The sequence below is a fragment of the Natator depressus genome, chromosome 2 (assembly GCF_965152275.1).
Source record: "Natator depressus isolate rNatDep1 chromosome 2, rNatDep2.hap1, whole genome shotgun sequence".
Classification (NCBI taxonomy): domain Eukaryota; kingdom Metazoa; phylum Chordata; order Testudines; family Cheloniidae; genus Natator; species Natator depressus.
This window is the reverse complement of record NC_134235.1, coordinates 170,691,238-170,710,374: the sequence shown is the minus strand read 5'-3', so window position 1 is coordinate 170,710,374 and position 19,137 is coordinate 170,691,238.

Genomic DNA, 19,137 nt, shown 5'->3' with positions numbered 1-19,137 from the left:
TGGGAGTAGCGTTAAGACAATGTTGAGTTTCTTTTGAAAATCCCACCAGATGATACAAATTATGCCAAGGTTTGGACTAAGAGAAGTTGAAAAGGAAGTGGAAAATGCCTGAGTGACAGACTGAAAGTAAAAGAGGAAATGAGGAAGCTTTTAAGCAGCTGGGAAATGGAACAATTTGGTATGTGTTGTGTCCTGATCTGGCTTCAGGGAATTAAAAGTAAAGCCTTTTTCGAGACTTGGGACTGGGATTGTTAATAGTGTACAAATTGTCCACCAGAGAAGTTTCTGTGAGCTCTGTAAGGGGCTTGAGGGTACTCAGCACTTCACATGGAGAGTTTACCTTTTACAGGTCCGGGGCCTAAAACAAGGGTATTCCCAGGTAGAATATCTTGACCTAAAATCTATGTAACTTTAATCAGTGTAAACTAATTAAAGTTAAAAATAAAGTTCAAAATTAATCTAGAACATTCCTTGTAGATATTTACATTTATTAATATAGGTTATTGTATGTGTGCAATACTGGAAAATCCTAAGTCTCATAGAAAAAAGATTATATCAATACAAATACATTTTGTGTGTATGTATATCTGCATGTGTGTGTATATTTGTATATTTTAGGGGAGCTGCCTCAAGAAGGAAGGCATGTCAATCACTGGTCCTGAGTTCTATTCTCATTCTGTCACTGATCTGCTGTGCTCCCTGGAGCAAGTCACTTCATTTCTCTGCCTCAGTTTCCCCATCTGTAAAATGTGGATAATGATACTTCCTTGTAAAGCACTTTGAGATCTAAGACTGAAAATTGCTATAAGCAGTAGTATTATTAAAACACTTTGTATTGAGATGAGGCAATTCATCCTGTGCCAGAATAGAGTATTAACAAGCAGGCATTTATGTGATTTCTGAAGTGTAGTGAAGTAAGATGACCTTTGCTCCATCTTAGTTATTGTTCTATTAATGTGCTCATTGCTCTCGAGACTTTTTTTCCAGAGATGATATTTTAAAAATAATATTGTTTTGTTACAGGTACTGCATTCCAGTATAGAAATGCTGCCCTGGGTATCCTTGTGTTTTTGCTATACTAGTATACTGTTTCACAGCATTCACTCCTCCGTGAAAACAGAAAGTACGTGAGTTTGGGCTTTATTTATTCAACTGTTTGCTATTCAACTGTTTGCTAAAGTGTTTGTACCACATAGATAATTCTCACTGCTTCTTCTGAAGTATATTACAATATAGTACTGTGTGTTGATTTCACGCTACCTTCTCACAGTCTGCGGGGCTCAACGTATTTACATATTATTTATTCTTTCAATAGGTAGTGTTCCTATCACATATCTCTACGTGAAGTTACACTAACCATTTAAAAACACGCTGTAACCTAGCCCAATTGACACAATGAGCCAGTTTTTCTGCTGCTGTATAAGTCAATGTGGCTCCAAAAGAACTACCTTGACTTATGCCAGCTGAGGATGTGATACACGATCAATACTAATAACTCTCCTGCTTGGTGCAAGGGGGTGAACTATCTTGAGGGTTTAAATGGAGGCCTAGCCCTAGTGCTAGCCCTCTGTACAGGGATGAATTTCATACAGTCAGATTAGTGTTTACAGTTTGCAATAAACCAATCTATTTATTTCCTGATGTCCTGATTTTTGTGGGGGGAAGAAAGTACTAATTCAATCCTGCAATTTAAAATTTGACACTTAGGTCTTAAGTACTGTAAAATACTCTAAATTGATATTAGCTGAACAACCTCCTTTCCAAAACCTCTTTTTGGAACAGGGCATTTTAAATTGTTATAACTCAAACCACACTAACGATAAACTCACCCGATGCAGGAATCCACTATAAAGGGTTGTACAGCAGTTAAGTCTCATTTAAGCATTATATTGAGGTTTCAAATTGTACTCCTAAATTTCAGTGCAACTATTTAAAAAAGGAAAACAATGCAATCATTTCTAAATATACCTTTAAGTGGAATTAATTTACAACTTACCCTTTAAAGCAGAGACTGAAGTCTGATGTGAGTTACTTCAGAAGGCGACTAGCTGATGCTGGAGCGTATTCATGGGGGGGCCACATCGTGCTTCCCACAAACAGAAGGGCCCTTACATACACAGATCAGGGGTTCATCTGTCTCCATACTACCATCCCCCTTCCAAACGATTCTCCATATTTTAGTGGGAGGTTCATACTGGGGAAGTGGGTGGAGGCTGGCCAGTGCGCGGTATAGAAGAGTGAGCTGGATCGGGGGCAGAAGGATGCACATCGTCCTCCTTCTAGCACCACAGAAAGTGAGTATAACATATAATACAGCTCCATCCTTTATTAGCTTTTCTGCTAGCCATCCCACTACCATGGCTGTCCTACCATTGCCCTGACTTCCCATGGATCTGAAGAGATTCACACCAATCCTGGGGGACCTACCCGGTTTAGAGATAGGCCTTTTCTGAGATGGAGCTTCCCTCTCTCACAGCTCCCACAGGTTTTTTTGATGGGTGGGGAAGCTCTGGGCTTACTTTACTGCAACTACTGATATTGTCTGGCTCCATAGCTAGAGTTTTCTAGAATATAAAACGCTTGAAGAGTGAGGTAATGCTGTTGCATTGTCTAGTTTATAGTGTTTGCACAACAGGGGTTTTTGGTAGGGGAGATCTAACAATTCCCCTGTGACCATTGGAGATCTCCTGTTTTGGAAGAGGGGAGATACACGGTGGGAAAGCCACACTTTGCCGTGAGGATAGCAAATTGTTATTATAGGTCCAAACATTCCCTTCTACTGCAAAATCCCATGGTGGTAGTGGGGGAAATAATCCAAAAACTGCATGAAGAGACGCTTTCAGAGGCTCTGCCTGATGGTTTTCTTAACGAGGAAGAGTTCATGGAACCCTATGGTGAGTGCATGTTACAGGTGCAGTTCTGTCCTGATCTACAGAGGATATGAATTGTTACAGCCTCCATCCAGAGAGGCTTGGCTCATAAACTCAAACTGTAGCAGCTCTAGAGTTCCTGGTCCAGTTCCTATGTGTGGCTATCACATGGGAGGGGTACAATAAATCCCATGGATCCCAGTAAATCCTAGGTGGTGGCCTCCCTCACTTTCTGGAAACTGTTCTTGGTTGCCCTTAGGAGCTGTGCTGACACTGGCTACTTCCCTTGTGGTTATTCATTAGGTAGACCTACATTTAGCATCACAAACCATCGTATGGGTTTCTGCTTGAAAATTTCCCCACAAGGGGCAACTGATTTCTAGCTTTGCCGCATCAGACTATTCCCAATGTTGCAGAGCCCTGATTGCATATAGTAATTTAGAGGGGCTTTGGTATACTCCTGGGAAGGGTGGGGGCAGTATGCAGCAAATCTGCTGATCTGCTGAAGTGCTGTGCCCCAATCTTCATCACATGTGAGTCTTTTCCTGTTTTCCGCCTTGTTAGAAGAGAGATTATCCATCCCCCATTTTAACATCCACTGCAGTAATTGTCACAAATAATACTTTGGTAACAATCTCTAGTTCCTTAGGGTGTTTTGTTCCTCCGTGAGAAATTGTGGGTTGGAGTTGCGTGTTGTTTTCTTATTGATGGATGTACCTCTAAAGTTCCGGTGTTTTAGTTCAGCTCAAGTTCCAGGTTTTTGGGGTTTTTTTTAAACTAATTGGTGCAGGTCAGAGAACTTTGACTTCCTTTCATCAATCAACAGAGGTCAGAAGTTCATTTTTCTGCCTTCAGGAACCAACTGTAATATATTATCCCCCAAATCAAAGACCCTCACACTTCTTTCTTCATACAGTTCCTAAGACCCAAGCTTTTCTTTCTGTCCCTAAAGATCTTGTTCACATGATATCCTGTTTTGGAAGAGGGGAGATATGCTTTAGGGAATTATGATACAAGATGAATGGATGACCTTGTAAATAGAAATGGGATGAAATTTAATAGTACAGAGTGCAAGGTCATGCATTTAGGGACTAATAACACATTTTTTTGCTATAAGATGGGATGTATCAGCTAGAAGTGACAGAGGAGGAGAAAGACCTGGGTGTATTGTTGATCACAGGATGATTATGAGTCAATGTGGACAATATTGCCGCACCTCACAGGGCTGTGGTTGGGATAAATCCATTCAAGATTATAGGGTGTTCAGATACATTAGTAATGGGGTCCATAGAAGTACCTAAGATATTGAATGTCTCCCCTCCGCTTTTGAGTACTTCCCCATGGTCCCTGTTTCCCCCACTGTAACAAATTGAATTGAAATTCAAGGTGAAAGCCTAAGGCTGAGCACAATCAATTAGCACACTTTAAAGGTCTTAATACCTTCTACACTGGGTGCTACAAGGTGTTTTAAAACACATTCACTAAAACTTTTAAACTCCCATCACCACCTTTTTCCTAGTAGATAGGAATTAGGGTTATTGGTCTAATCTAGCCTCCACTGAAGTGAATGGGAGTCTTCCCATTGATTCCAGTGGGCATTAGATCAAACCCTAATATACCAGGAACAGTGGATTCTAATGCAGTTAGCATTCTGACAAAGATGTTATAAAGATGTGATTGGGATAATTGTTGCCTACAATGCCTATTTTATATTCAAGTTTTATTCAATTATGTGTGGATCCTGGTTTCTCTGAGCAAACTGGCTGGTTTCTGCTTTCTTCTCCCTTCTCATGCTAATTTCTAATGCTCCTTTGAACTTAACTGGCAAATAACTGTCAAGATGTAAGTTCTCTTTGCTTACATCTTGAAGAAAATAATGTTCCTTTGCACAGTAAAGACCCTCTTCTGTTAGGGGTTTCTCAGCTGTCTTTCCCCTTGCAGTGTTAGAACAAAAATCTCTCTCCTCTTTTCAGTCAGTCTCAAATAAATGATGACCACATTTTCACCATAATTCCAGTATAGCAATATGTCAGTGAAAACACAATCCCAACTATACATATAAAATGATGGGGTCTAAATTAGCTGTTACCACTCAAGAAAGAGATCTTGGAGTCATTGTGGATAGTTCTCTGAAAACATCCACTCAATGTGCAGCAACAGTCAAAAAAAGCGAACATGATGCTGAGAATCATTAAGAAAGGGACAGAAAATAAGACGGAAAATGTCATATTGCCTCTATATAAATCCATGGTATGCTCACATCTTCACTACTGTGTGCCAGTGTGGTCGCCCCACCTCAAAAAAGATATATTGGAATTGGAAAAGGTTCAGAAAAGGGCAACAAAAATTATTAGGGGTATGGAGCGGCTTCCATATGATGGGAGATTAATAAGACTGGGACTTTTCATCTTGGAAAAGAGACGATTAAGGGGACATATGATCAGAGGTCTATAAAATAATGTTGTGTTGAGAAAATAAATAAGGAAGTGTCATTTACTCCTTCTCATAACACAAGAACTAGGGATCACCAAATGAAATTAATAGGCAGCAGGTTTAAAACAAACAAAAGGAAGTATTTTTTCACACAATGCACAGTGGAACTCCTTGCCAGAGGATATTGTGAAGGCCAAGACTTAACAGGATTCAAAAAAAGAACGAGATATCCTCCATGAACCTAAGGCCATCGATGGCTATTAGCCAGGTTGGGCAGGGATGGTTTCCCTAGCCTCTGTTTGCCAGAAGCTGGGAATGGGTGACAGGGGATGGGTCACTTGATGATTACCTGTTCTGCTCATTCCCTCTGGGGCACCTGGCATTGGCCACTGTCGGAAGACAGGATACTGGGCTAGATGGGCCTTTGGTCTGACCCAGTATGGCCGCTCTTATATTCCTATATATAATTTGATTTCTGGAGCGATGGTATTCCTTTATCACCCCAAGAATTTTCCATTTCAGTGTGTGCACAAATCATGAGTTAGGATTAAATCTATGTTCTAGCTCATACTGCAAAGACCTTGAACCACATTTCAAAAGATATTTCATGCTGTAACCAGGCCTAGTGCAGAGGGCCAGCACAAGACCTGTGTACTGCTTACATTTTCACCTGATGGAGTGGCAGTCAACGGGCAACTAATCTGTCATCATTTTAAGCTGCTATCTGATATTGGAGTACTACAACAGTCCTTCCATATGTCTGAATAAAAAGATGTGTCTTTCTCAAAGAATCTCTGTACATAAAGAGGTAGATGAATAAAAATGTTCAGGCCCCAATTCAACTAAGCATGTGTCTAATTTTAAGCCTGTGTGAGTAGTCCCACTGAAGTCAAGAGGAAAAATGTCCAAAGTGCTTAAGTGACTTTCAGTTGAACTTAGGCTCCTCAATCACTTATTATAGTATTATTATTTATATTATGGTAGTGTCCAGGAGCCCCAACCATGGACCGAGACCCTATTGTGCTAGGTGCTGTACAAACGCAGAACAAAAAGACAGTGTCTACCCCAAAGAATTTACAATCTAAGTACTTAAACATTTTCCAAAATGTGCCCAATGGAACTACTCACATGTGCTTAAAGTTAGGCATGCGCTTAAGTACGTTGCTGCAAAAATGCACCCACCATGAACACCCATTGACTTTTTTGTTGGTAACAAAACATGAAACACTCAAAATCTTAGCATATCTGTATCATAATAATTGCCAAACAGTTCTGAGGGGAAAAAATAATGTTTCATAGGCAAACCATGGGGGAAACAAACTAACACACATTGTTTACAATAGGAGATAACGTGTCTTTTATACAAGCTGTCATTAATGAAGAATAACTTCTGTTTTTAGTGGTACCATGATCCTGAGATGGATCTTTCTTCTATGAAAAAAGAAAAGACAGACCTGGTTATTGCTAAAAAAAACCCAAAAAACCTAGAACATCCAGCAGGTTATGAATATAAAAAAAAATATATGTGTAGGCCAATGCAAACACTTTGAGGCTATTGAACTTTCATGAGATTTGATTGTGTTTGGGAGACAAAGTGGAAATCTACTGAAATTGTTTGGTTAGCTTTAACATTTTGCCACATAATCAGACATAGTACATATTGCTATATTTTAACATTTTTGCTACAACACTCAACTATATTTTAATATTTAATAAAGACACTAATAAGTTTATCCAAATCCCCCAAAATTAATTTTATGACATTTTGTGAATATTACCTTTGCATTAATGTTGAGGTTTTCCCCCTCGAGTTTTTTTTCTTTGAACAAAAAGCCTTTAAGTATTAAAAGAAAACCCCTTTTTTTGCAAGTGCATTATTTGTTGAGGCAGAAATATATGTTCAAATATTTATAACTGAGGCCTTTTTGAGCTTTGCAACATATTAATTGGCATTATGAGGCTATAACCCAACTACTGTATAACATTAAAATAGTGTGATAGCCTTTATATTAAAAAAGTATTATATAGTTATGAATATCAAATTGGCTTTTGTGACAACAAAATAAAAAATTAGTCACGTGACACACAACATAGGACAACATACATGACAAACTTACAAGTAAAGACAAATGGTACCAGAATTGGTACCAATAAGGCCATGCATTTTGGAAAATGAAAAGGTAAAGCACAGGGTTAAACATTTAGTTAAGCAAGATCTTACTTTTTTGTTTAAAACTTTTAATAAGGCTTGATTAAAAATTCCTGTTAGGTTATTTGCCCACTTTGTTGTATTAATTTAGTTAACTTAATGCAGTTTCCATTACTTTATGTTACCTTTACATTTAAGGATATTACTATAAGGGAACAAGGAAAACCCAAGTTTCACATATTAGTGGCTAGGATTAGAAGCAGAGTTAACATTTCCGTTGCTTGGCAACCATATCTTCAAGAAAGTTAAAAGTACCATTAGCTATTGCATTCCTGAAGGGTTAAAATAATTAATCAGATTTATTTAAAGTTACCACCTCAAGCATTTTGATGATTTCTATGTTTTATTCCTGTTTCTCCATTTCTTCCCGTGACTGGAGTTTCTGTAACAACTGTAACGTCCAACTTTTAAAACAAAGAGGGCAGAAGTGGGGAGAAAGCAAGGTAGGATGGGAGAGAGATCTGAGCCAAGAGAGATTCATTAACTCTGTGAGTTCATTCTAAAGTCTGAGCAGCAGCAGCGAGTTTAGCAAACTGACAGAGGACATAAAGGAAAAACTTGACTTCTATGGAAAATATTTGTGAAAGAAGGTTGTATTATTAGCTCTGAGAAGGAAGTGGGGTTCTGTGGGTTAGAGCAGGGGGTCTGGAAACTCACACCTCTGGTTTCTATCCTAGATTTGGGAGGAGAGTGAGAGTTACTACCACTCCCGCAAAACCTGAATTTGTTCCCCCAGTATCTGGTGCTTTTGTCTGCGTGCCCAATGGATTACAGGTGTACCCTTCCCTTCTGCCGTTAACTATTTCTGGGCAACTCCACGCATTAATGGATCAAGTCTAGGTGTCAGCCTGCTCACTCTCGGTTTATTATTTCTATACCATCTTTCTTCCAACCCCCGCGAACAAATCACAGCCTCTCTCAAGATGCTCTGTTAACCGTACCATTTCCTCATCCATCTTATCTACCAATCTAGTCAAATCATTGGATAATTCTTCTCCCTCTGTGCTTACTTCTCCCGTTCTTACAGGCCTCACTCTAAGTTTCTGGTTACATTTTGCCAGAACCTGGTTCTCATCTCATACGGCGGTGGTTGCCTCGCCCATGGACTGTCTGGTGACTGTTGCTTTGGGTCATTCCATTTTGCCAGGGCCACCTGTTTCCATTTTTGTCCCCATCCTTCAGGCACTATATAAGTATCCAAAGCCTGTCGTTGCCCACCTAGATTTATAGTAGGGGACAACACTTCTCTTTTTTTGCAGATTCTCTACAGCTGTTTCCAATTTATATCCTGTTCCTGTGCCTGCTGTCACATATCATGCATCTGGCCTGCTTGCTGCCCTGCTAGCAGAACTTGCATTTTCCAGTGCTCCGTTGCTTCTTCTGACTCTTGTTTTGTTTCTGTTACTTGCCCCACCAATTTTGTGGTGTGTTGTCTTAGCTATACAACAACCATGGCTGTAGTTTGCAATAGTCTACATTTCTGACCCTTATTCTTCTTCAAGACTGCCTCTTCCATGCCCTCACAGATTCCAGTCCATGTTTTCCCACTTTCTTTTTTGACCTCATATGGACCACGCATGCATCTATATCCTATCAAATTCTGCAGGGATTTGTAGGGTGGAGGGATTTCCTAGCTCCAAGTTTTCTGCCATCTACAGTTGTGACCTAAGAGCGGGCAGCTCGCCACTTACCAAATCAGCAGTCAGGGTCACCAGTGTTGTTAGTGCTGTCAGGTGTGCCTGTTCTTTGCTCCTCTGCTGTTCGTGGAGCTCTGGTGTTAGCTGCACCAGAATAGCTTGCAGCTCGTTGATTCAGCAGGCCTCAATGTTAATCATGAAGAAAGACCACAGGTTTGGTTGCGAAGGCACTTGTCCAGGTTTGTTGTTGACAAGGTACAATATCGGTGCCCCAGCTCAATGGTACAGGCACACTATGTCCATGACAAGGTACCAGCTCAGTCAGCATGATGCTGTCCCCTAGGCCAATACAAAGATGCCCCTCTTCCACTCTTCTTTTATACATTGATACAAACAAGTTACATATAACATTTCAGATGCTTTTCTTTACCACCCTGTACCTTGCACCTTCTAGCTCGAACAAAACATCCTCATCCATTATCCTGTCATTCCATCCTTATTTTACAAAGGGTCGGGGTGTTGTTGTCCCCCCATCTCGGGAATGTGTTTACATAGTTTCTTAAGAGAGCTGTGTGCTTTTGTACCATCCCCTCTGGTCAGGAATGTGCTTACTTGGTTAGCCCACTTGGCTCACAGCCTACTTTGGTTCATACTGTTAGCCATGCCTAGGGCTCCAGCAAGGCCTACACTATGTAAAACCAACTATCCTGACATTGGAAATGATAGTTGCATTTTTTAAATTTTAAATGCCTCACCACATTATATATAATTTTTTATGCTTTTCTTGAAAGGAATGAAGAAAACTAGCAATGTTATTTTACAGTGAAGTATTTTAAAGCAATTTACAATATTTCTTACCAATACAATCTAAATAGTTCTGAGTAGGCTGGAAAGTAAATCACCTCTACACACCATCCTTTTCTCCTGTGCACTCTGGGTGAAATCCTGGCCCCGTTTAAGTCAATGCAAGTGTAGCCCTTCTGCCCATCAGAGTTGGCAGCAACAAGGGCCGGGTTCAATATCTAGGGGATCCATTCCAATAACACAATGCAAACCGGCTCGAGCCCCCACCCAGTGACCTGGGACAAATATATACCACCCCCACTGGGCGCCTCCAAGAGGTAATACTTCCCCTCTCACAAGCACATAGTCTGAGTGTAGCAAAAAGCCTTTTAATAACAGAGAGAAACAATGTGGCATTATGTTGGGGAAACACCACCAACAGGATTCATAACACAACCCATGAGCAAAAAAAACCACCCCAAGCAAATTGGGGCATGCCCCTTTCCCTCGGGTTCTTGAGTCCCAGCACCCAAACGTCTCTTGAGTCCAGCAATCCACAAATCACCCAAAGTCCAAAAAGTCCAGCCCCAGAGTTCAAAAGTTCATCTGCATAGTGTTACTCCCCAGTCTGGCTAAAATGTGCCTGTGTGTGGGGGAAAGGGGTAAGGGGCACCTTACGTGTCCTGAAGCTGACTGCCCCACAGGGCTCTGCTCTGCTACGCTGTCTCACGACCCGCTCCGCTCTGCACCGCTCACCGTCTCACGAACAGCTCTGCTCAGCTCGCCGTCTCACGAACACACCGCTGTCTCACGAACGGCTCCACTCCACCACGACCGGCTCTGCTCTGCACCGCTCGCTGTCTCAAGGACAGCTCTGCTCAGCTCGCTGTCTCATGAATGGCTCCGCTCTGCACAGCTCGCCGTCTCACGAACAGCTCTGCTCAGCTCGCCGTCTCACGAACACACCGCTGTCTCTCAGACGGCTCCGCTCCACCACGACCGGCTCCACTCCGCACAGCTCGCCGTCTCACGAACACACCGCTGCACTCTAGATCTTCTGGCTCCCCACTACTTGACACAGTGCTCAGTGATTTCAGCTCTTAATGATTTCAGCTCTCAGTGATTTCAGCTCATAGTAGTGGGGGCCTTAGTGCTGGTGCACCTTAAGGCCAAAGTGAATGCAGCACAGTACCTGTAGCAAGACTCTTAATAGACCCAAAATTAGCTCTGACATTCCACAGTGGAGAGAGACAGAGGTGCAATTGGTGCTTCAGGCCCTCACAAAAGGGCCCACACCACCAGGTACTAATACCTATCTCAAGTCTCTCTCCATTCACACAGTTTTGGAACCCATGACCCTTGCCTAGCGAGTGCTACTTAGTTGATGGTGAGTCCCTCCATCATAGCAAAAGGCCAAGTACAGTTCCAAGCACAGTTCCCATAATCAGGGTAATAACAATTTATTCTTCCTGCCCCAATAACAGAGACACTGGGGATCCCACAGCAGCCGAAGTGACCATTTGGGCAGCTATGGCCTCAGTCTAGGCGGGGTGGGTGTGCCTATGCAAATGAGATCAGCCCCTAAAGTTTTTTTTTTTCCACAACTTGCCACACCTCACCACCAGATGTCAGGGTGGAGCTCACCCTGACACTGCTTACATCCTCCCCCCAGCCGAGAATTTGTCGTCCCGACAAATCACACGCCCTTTATACCAACTCATTGGTTTCCTCCAAAGGGCCTCAGGAAGCCCACTTTAGCTTCCACAAGCCTGTGTGCTAAATGTATTGGCTCCTCACTAGTCACCCCAGGTGCATCATAAGTTAACCGTTTCACTGGTCTTATCACCCTGTCTCGTCTATTGAGACTCTCTGTTGCCGAGGTAGGGGGAACATCCTCTTGAGTGACGGATGGAGAGGCTTCCCTGGAGGGTCCCTCGGCTACTGGCGTAGGCCCCTGCACTCCTAGTTCTAACGCTGGAGGGTCCAAGGTGCCCAGGGCATCCTCTACCTGTGTGTCTCCATTGTCCAATAACCTGTGTGTGTCATCACAGGGGGGTCTCATCAGCGGCACCGGGGTGTCAGAAAGGGGCCTAAATAATTCCGCCATGGGGTTTAGGGCGGAAGAGGAAAACTCTCGTTTGGTTCAGCTGATTGAGTCTGAAATCTTGTCTCCATCCCAGGATACACCAGGGTTGTGTCTTCCTCCTCAGACTCACTCTCAGATGTGCAGAATAGGGGTAAGTTAGCTGCAGGGGGCCCACTGTCTGTGTTGGATGGCGGCTTTGGTCTAGCACCTCTGTTCTGCCCGGCTGCCCTGTTGTGGCCCGTCTCATAAGGGATGCTTACCAATTCCCCCACAGGGAGCAAAAGGTTTCTATGCACCGTCTTTATTTGCCCTGGGCCGTCTTCAGGTTTGATCTTGTAGACCGGCAGATCTCCCAGCTTTTCCATCACCAGGTAAGGTATTGCCTTCCATCTGTCAGCTATCTTGTGTTTGCCAGCAATACCCAAATTTCGCAGCAGGACTCTGTCCCCCGGCTGGAGCTCCTGCGAACGCACTCTAGCATCATATCGATGTTTGTTGCGGTCTGCGTTCTTCCGAGCCGCAGCGGTAGCTAAGCGATAAGCATCCCGCAGCTTTTCCCTTAGTCGGGATACATATTGCTGGTGAGTTTCATAGCTATCTCCATCCTCTGATACACCAAAGCACAAGTCTATGGGTAATCTTGGTTCTCGCCCAAACATCAAGAGATATGGGGTGACTCCCGTAGCATCGTTCTTTGTGGCATTGTAGGCATGCACCAGAAATGCGACATGCTGGCTCCAGGTTGCCTTCTGCTCTGGTCGCAAAGTTCCCAACATATCTAATAGGGTTCGGTTGAACCTCTCTGGCTGAGGATCACCTTGGGGGTGATAAGGCGTTGTCCTAGACTTTTTGATTCCTGCTATCTTCAGCACCTCCTTCAGAAGGTGACTCTCAAAATCCCGCCCCTGATCAGAGTGTATCCGAGCCGGGAATCCATAGACTGAGAAATATTTGTCCCACAATACTCGAGCGACGGTGGTGGCCCTCTGATCACGTGTGGGATATGCCTGTGCATACCGTGTAAAATGGTCAGTCACTACTAGAATGTTCCCAACCTTCCTCTTGTCTACCTCTACAGACAAGAAATCAATGCATACCAATTCCAAAGGTTTGTTGCTGGTGATGTTCTTGAGATATGCAGCCCTCGTGGGCAGAGTTTTCCTTTGAACACATCGAGCACAAGTCTCACATTTCCTGCGAACATCTTCAGCCATTCGGGGCCAATAGACCCTACTACGAATAAGTTCCAGGGTCCTCTCCATCCCTAAATGCCCAAAGTCATCATGCAGAGCCCTCATGGCCAGGGCTCTGTACTTTTTTGGCAGCACTAGTTGTGCTCGTTGTTTTTGTAAAGGGTCAGTGGTCATTCGGTGTAGCACTCCCTGAATCAGTTTTAGTTTGGTCCATTCTCTCAATAGTAGTTTACCCTCCGGGTTAGGTGGGACAACCGCAGCTGGGCTTCGCCCCTCCCTTTTGGCAAGTAGTGTATCACGAATGTCAATATCTTGCCGCTGGGCTTCTTGCCAGTCAGCTGCATTGAGCATGGGCAAAGGAGATTGGTCCAATGCAATATAGTTCACTGAAGCAGAAGGCATGCATTCAGGGGGCAGGCCCAAAGCTTCTGCAACACATACCTGAAGGCTCTCACGGGCCTCTGGCTCTCGGCGACTCACACTGCAAATAGCTCTCACGCCATCTGTGGGTATCACAGCAACTCCTGGAGCCTGTGGACGCCTGGACAATGCATCTGCATCTACATTGCTTCTCCCTGATCGGTACTGAATGCTGAACTCATAGCTAGCCAAGGCAGCCACCCATCTCTGCCCTGTAGCATCCAGCTTAGCACTTGTTAACACATAAGTCAGTGGATTGTTGTCTGTCCACACCTGGAACTGAGCACCATACAAGTAGTCTCGAAATTTCTCAGTGATGGCCCATTTCAGGGCCAAAAATTCCAGCTTGTGGGTGGGATAGCGAGTTTCACTATCAGACAATCCTCGGCTGGCAAAGGCTACAGGTTTACGTTTGCCTTCCACTTCCTGGTACAGGACTGCTCCCAGACCCTCCAAACTGGCATCAGTATGCAGGATAAAGGGTTTGCTTGGGTCAGCAAAAACTAGGACTGGAGCATGAGTTAGGCAAGTAATGATTTCTCGAAAAGCCCTTTCACATCTCTCATCCCACCGTGGCCCAAATGGTTCAAATGGGCCATAGTGTCTCTGCACAGGGGGCTTTGGAGACCTCCCCTTATTCTTGGACTTAGATTTGTTCTTGCTGGACTGATGTCCCCTGGTGAGATCGTTCAGAGGCTTTACAATCGTAGCATAGTTTTTCACAAATCTGCGGTAGTAGCCACTAAATCCGAGAAAGGTCTTGAGTTCTCTGTAGTTACTTGGACGTGGCCATGTAGTGAGTGCTTCTATTTTATCAGGATCAGTACTCACACCCTCTTGGGACACGATGTGACCCACATACTTCACTGAGGTTCTGCAGAACTGGCATTTGTCAATTGAAGCTTCAGACCATAATCCTCCAACCTATCAAGCACTTTAAGAAGTCTTTCTTCATGCTCCTCTAAGGTTCTTCCAAACACAATCAGGTCATCCAAATAAACTAACACTTGCAGTAAATTCATGTCTCCCACAACTTTCTCCATGAGACGTTGAAAGGTGGCAGGTGCTCCAGAAATCCCTTGGGGCATGCGTTTGAACTGATAAAACCCTAATGGGCAGATGAAGGCTGTCTTCTCCTTATCTTCTTCTCCCAGAGGGATCTGGTAGTATCCACTTCGAAGATCCAACACAGAGAACCACTGGCTTCCCAACAAACAGTCTAAGGCATCTTGCACTCGAGGCATAGTGTACTGGTCGACCACAGTACGGCTGTTTAGGGTGCGGTAGTCAATACACATCCGAATTTTCCCATTCTTTTTACGGACTACCACAATGGGTGAGGCGTATGGGCTGCGGGACTCTGTAATGATGCCATTCGCAGCCAGCTCCTGAAGATGATGTCGCACATCTTCCATCTCAGAGAGAGCAATCTTCCTAGATCTCTCCCTGAAAGGTCGAGAGTCATGGAGTCTGATATTGTGCTCTACTCCTTTTGCACATCCCACATCCCACTCATGCAGTGAGAACACCTTGGATCTTTCACAAAGTTTCTTCCTCAGGCGATCTTTCCAGTCCTCGGACACTGGTGAATCTCCAAAGTCAAACTTTGCTGGGTCTATTGTGGGAACTTGAGTTTCACACTGGGGTTTTACAATCGACTCAGGCTCAAAGAGGTCTGCTATCTTTTGTCCTTGCTTCACAACAACATCACGACTCGTTTCATTAGCAATCAGTATAGTCACCCTTTCCTGGGCTTCAATGGGTAGAGTTATGACTCCACTGGGGACCAGCACTCCTTCAGGGAGCTCTCCTCCCATCGGCTGCTCTATCATTGCTAACGTCCGTTTACTGCCTTTCAGACAGGTACTCATGACAAGCACTTCTTGCTCCGTCCTTGCAGGCACTACTAAGGGGGTCGTGCCCGCGTACTTCAGTGCCCCAAGCGGTAGCTCAGATGTCTCCCTTTTAGCGCTCTCAATTTTCCTATAGGCTTCAGCACAAAGCGTATGGATCATCAGGGTATTCAGGTACTGGTCCCCAGCCCGCCTTCTGCAGTAATCCGCGAGTACCTTGAAGAGACTGGAGTTGGTCCCTATCAGCACAGACATATCAGAGGTCCCTTTAGGGTCAGGGCATATTAAGGCAGCTGTGTCTACCTCTTCTCTTACCCCAGCAACCTCCTCTGGGAATTCCAGGTGCACTATGACATACCCTTGGTAGGGGTATTCATCCATGCTGAGGCCACACAGGCCAAGGCCAGTCAGTGGCTGTATAGGCAGGTGCCTAAGCATCTGCTGGTAGAATGACTGAAATATAATAGTCACTTGAGATCCAGTGTCAAGCACTGCTTTACACTCCACCCCTTCAATCCTCACCGTGACCTCTGCTCGAGGCCCTATCAGTCCTGCGGGGATCCCAGCTGGACAGTCTTTTCTGGGGGAATCTTCAAATCCTGCAGACCTGGGGGGTCCCCGTCCCCAGACCCTCTGGCAGCTACCGGATCTCTCCCAACTGATCCTCAGCTTTCCATACACTAAGGAGGGGTTTTCTTCATTATGGCACTTGGCAGCACTGTGTCCATCCTGACCACATCGGTAGCAGAAGAATTGACATTTCCCCCTTCGCCTGGGTTGGATGGTGGCTCTAAGTGCGGGCTTCTCAATTGCCACCGTTTGAGGCTTCTTATTCCTGGAAGTCTTAACTTGGTCAACGGTACTTTGCAGCTCAGCTATCCGTTCCGTCAGGACCTGCATTTGTTGGGCAAGTTCCTCTCTGGTGCTCACCATCAGTACACTGGCCGCTTGCAGTGGTGTTGTGCTGGCTGGATCTGATGTTTGGGCTTCCCAAAATTCACTGGCAGCCTGCCTTTCTTCCTCCTCTCTGATCTCTTTTATCAGCTGGGAGTAACTTGGGGGATGTTCCTGTCGTTCTCTAAGCTGGAGATGAAGTAGAATCGGGTTCTGATACTGAGTTCCTCTTACAATTTGAGCCAGTCTGGTCTGATCCATCTGCTCAGCAGTCACTGCTCCCCTCATGACAGCTCTCTGAAGCAGTCTCTCCAGTCTCTGTATGTAGGCTGAAGCCTTCTCGCCCTTTTGTTGTCGGGAATTAAGGAACTTACAGTAGCTGTCTTCAGGGTCCTCTACGCTCCCAAAGTTGTGTTCAAGGGCCTCTAGGCAGTCCTTCACACTGACCCCAGGGTCAGTGAGCTTCAGGGTGCGAATCACATCTAATGCTGGGCCGCCAAGGCTCTCTATGAGGCATCTTCGCTTTTCTGCATCTGGTACGGCCCACTCTTGCAGCATTTCAGTGGTATGCTCTAACCAGGGTTCAAACTCCTCCTCCCCAGCAAATAATCTTAACTTACGACAAGAGTTTGACGCAGCATGGGACAGCACAACCTTTTCCAATGTTTGCCCCAGAGCTTTTGTCCAATCATCAGCCAAGGCTGCAGCCTCTGAGCTAGAAGCTGCTGAGCCAGGGCCCAACAAACCTGACAAATTAGCCATTATACAACAGTAATTTCCTCAAAATATAAGCACAAACAAAAAAAAATATAAATTGTTTTCCAATGTAGTGGATCACTCAAGAGGTGCTTGCGAGGGGTACTGACCCAGGCAATCCCGGACGAGCCCCCCAAAATGTAGCCCTTCTGCCCATCAGAGTTGGCAGCAACAAGGGCCGGGTTCAATATCTAGGGGATCCATTCCAATAACACAATGCAAACCAGCTCGAGCCCCCACCCAGTGACCTGGGACAAATATATACCACCCCCACTGGGCGCCTCCAAGAGGCAATACTTCCCCTCTCGCAAGCACATAGTCTGAGTGTAGCAAAAAGCCTTTTAATAACAGAGAGAAACAATGTGGCATTATGTTGGGGAAACACCACCAACAGGATTCATAACACAACCCATGAGCAAAAAAAACCACCCCAAGCAAATTGGGGCATGCCCCTTTCCCTCGGGTTCTTGAGTCCCAGCACCCAAACATCTCTTGAGTCCAGCAATCCACAAATCACCCAAAGTCCAAAAAGTCCAGCCCCAGAGTTCAAAAGTTCATCTGCATAGTGTTACTCCCCAGTCTGGCTAAAATGTGCCTGTGTGTGGGGGAAAGGGGTAAGGGGCACCTTACGTGTCCTGAAGCTGACTGCCCCACAGGGCTCTGCTCTGCTACGCTGTCTCACGACCCGCTCCGCTCTGCACCGCTCACCGTCTCACGAACAGCTCTGCTCAGCTCGCCGTCTCACGAACACACCGCTGTCTCACGAACGGCTCCACTCCACCACGACCGGCTCTGCTCTGCACCGCTCGCTGTCTCAAGGACAGCTCTGCTCAGCTCGCTGTCTCATGAATGGCTCCGCTCTGCTCAGCTCGCCGTCTCACGAACACACCGCTGTCTCTCAGACGGCTCCGCTCCACCATGACCGGCTCCACTCCGCACAGCTCGCCGTCTCACGAACACACCGCTGCACTCTAGATCTTCTGGCTCCCCACTACTTGATACAGTGCTCAGTGATTTCAGCTCTCAGTGATTTCAGCTCATAGTAGTGGGGGCCTTAGTGCTGGTGCACCTTAAGGCCAAAGTGAATGCAGCACAGTACCTGTAGCAAGACTCTTAATAGACCCAAAATTAGCTCTGACATTCCACAGTGGAGAGAGACAGAGGTGCAATTGGTGCTTCAGGCCCTCACAAAGGGGCCCACACCACCAGGTACTAATACCTATCTCAAGTCTCTCTCCATTCACACAGTTTTGGAACCCATGACCCTTGCCTAGCGAGTGCTACTTAGTTGATGGTGAGTCCCTCCATCATAGCAAAAGGCCAAGTACAGTTCCAAGCACAGTTCCCATAATCAGGGTAATAACAATTTATTCTTCCTGCCCCAATAACAGAGACACTGGGGATCCCACAGCAGCCGAAGTGACCATTTGGGCAGCTATGGCCTCAGTCTAGGCGGGGTGGGTGTGCCTATGCAAATGAGATCAGCCCCTAAAGTTTTTTTTTTCCACAACTTGCCACACCTCACCACCAGATGTCAGGGTGGAGCTCACCCTGACACTGCTTACACAAGTTTTTCCATGGACTTCAATGGGAGCAGGATTTCCTCCTTTGTATCTATATTAATGTAGTCAAAGGTTTATTTTGAACATACTAATTATATATATATTCCTCCAAGAGAGGGCACTATTAGCCTTTCTATTAACGTTCTCCAAAAACTCTCCTACAAAAAATTATCTAAAATTTTTAAAGCTCTGTTAGCAATAAGTACTGTAATATATGTATTACACACATATTAGACCATATATAGAACTCTATAGGTTGCCCAGCTCTTTGTGATGAATCACTTGGCTGGACCTTACTAATTGCTACTCCTCTTCCATTCAGGTGCTGCCTGCAGGAGATCTGTTTGTCTGAAAGATGTTGTCAATCACACTGGTAAGAACTGTTTCCTAGTTACATCCTCTAGATTCAGCTTGCTCGATTCCACTGGGTATTTTTGGTCT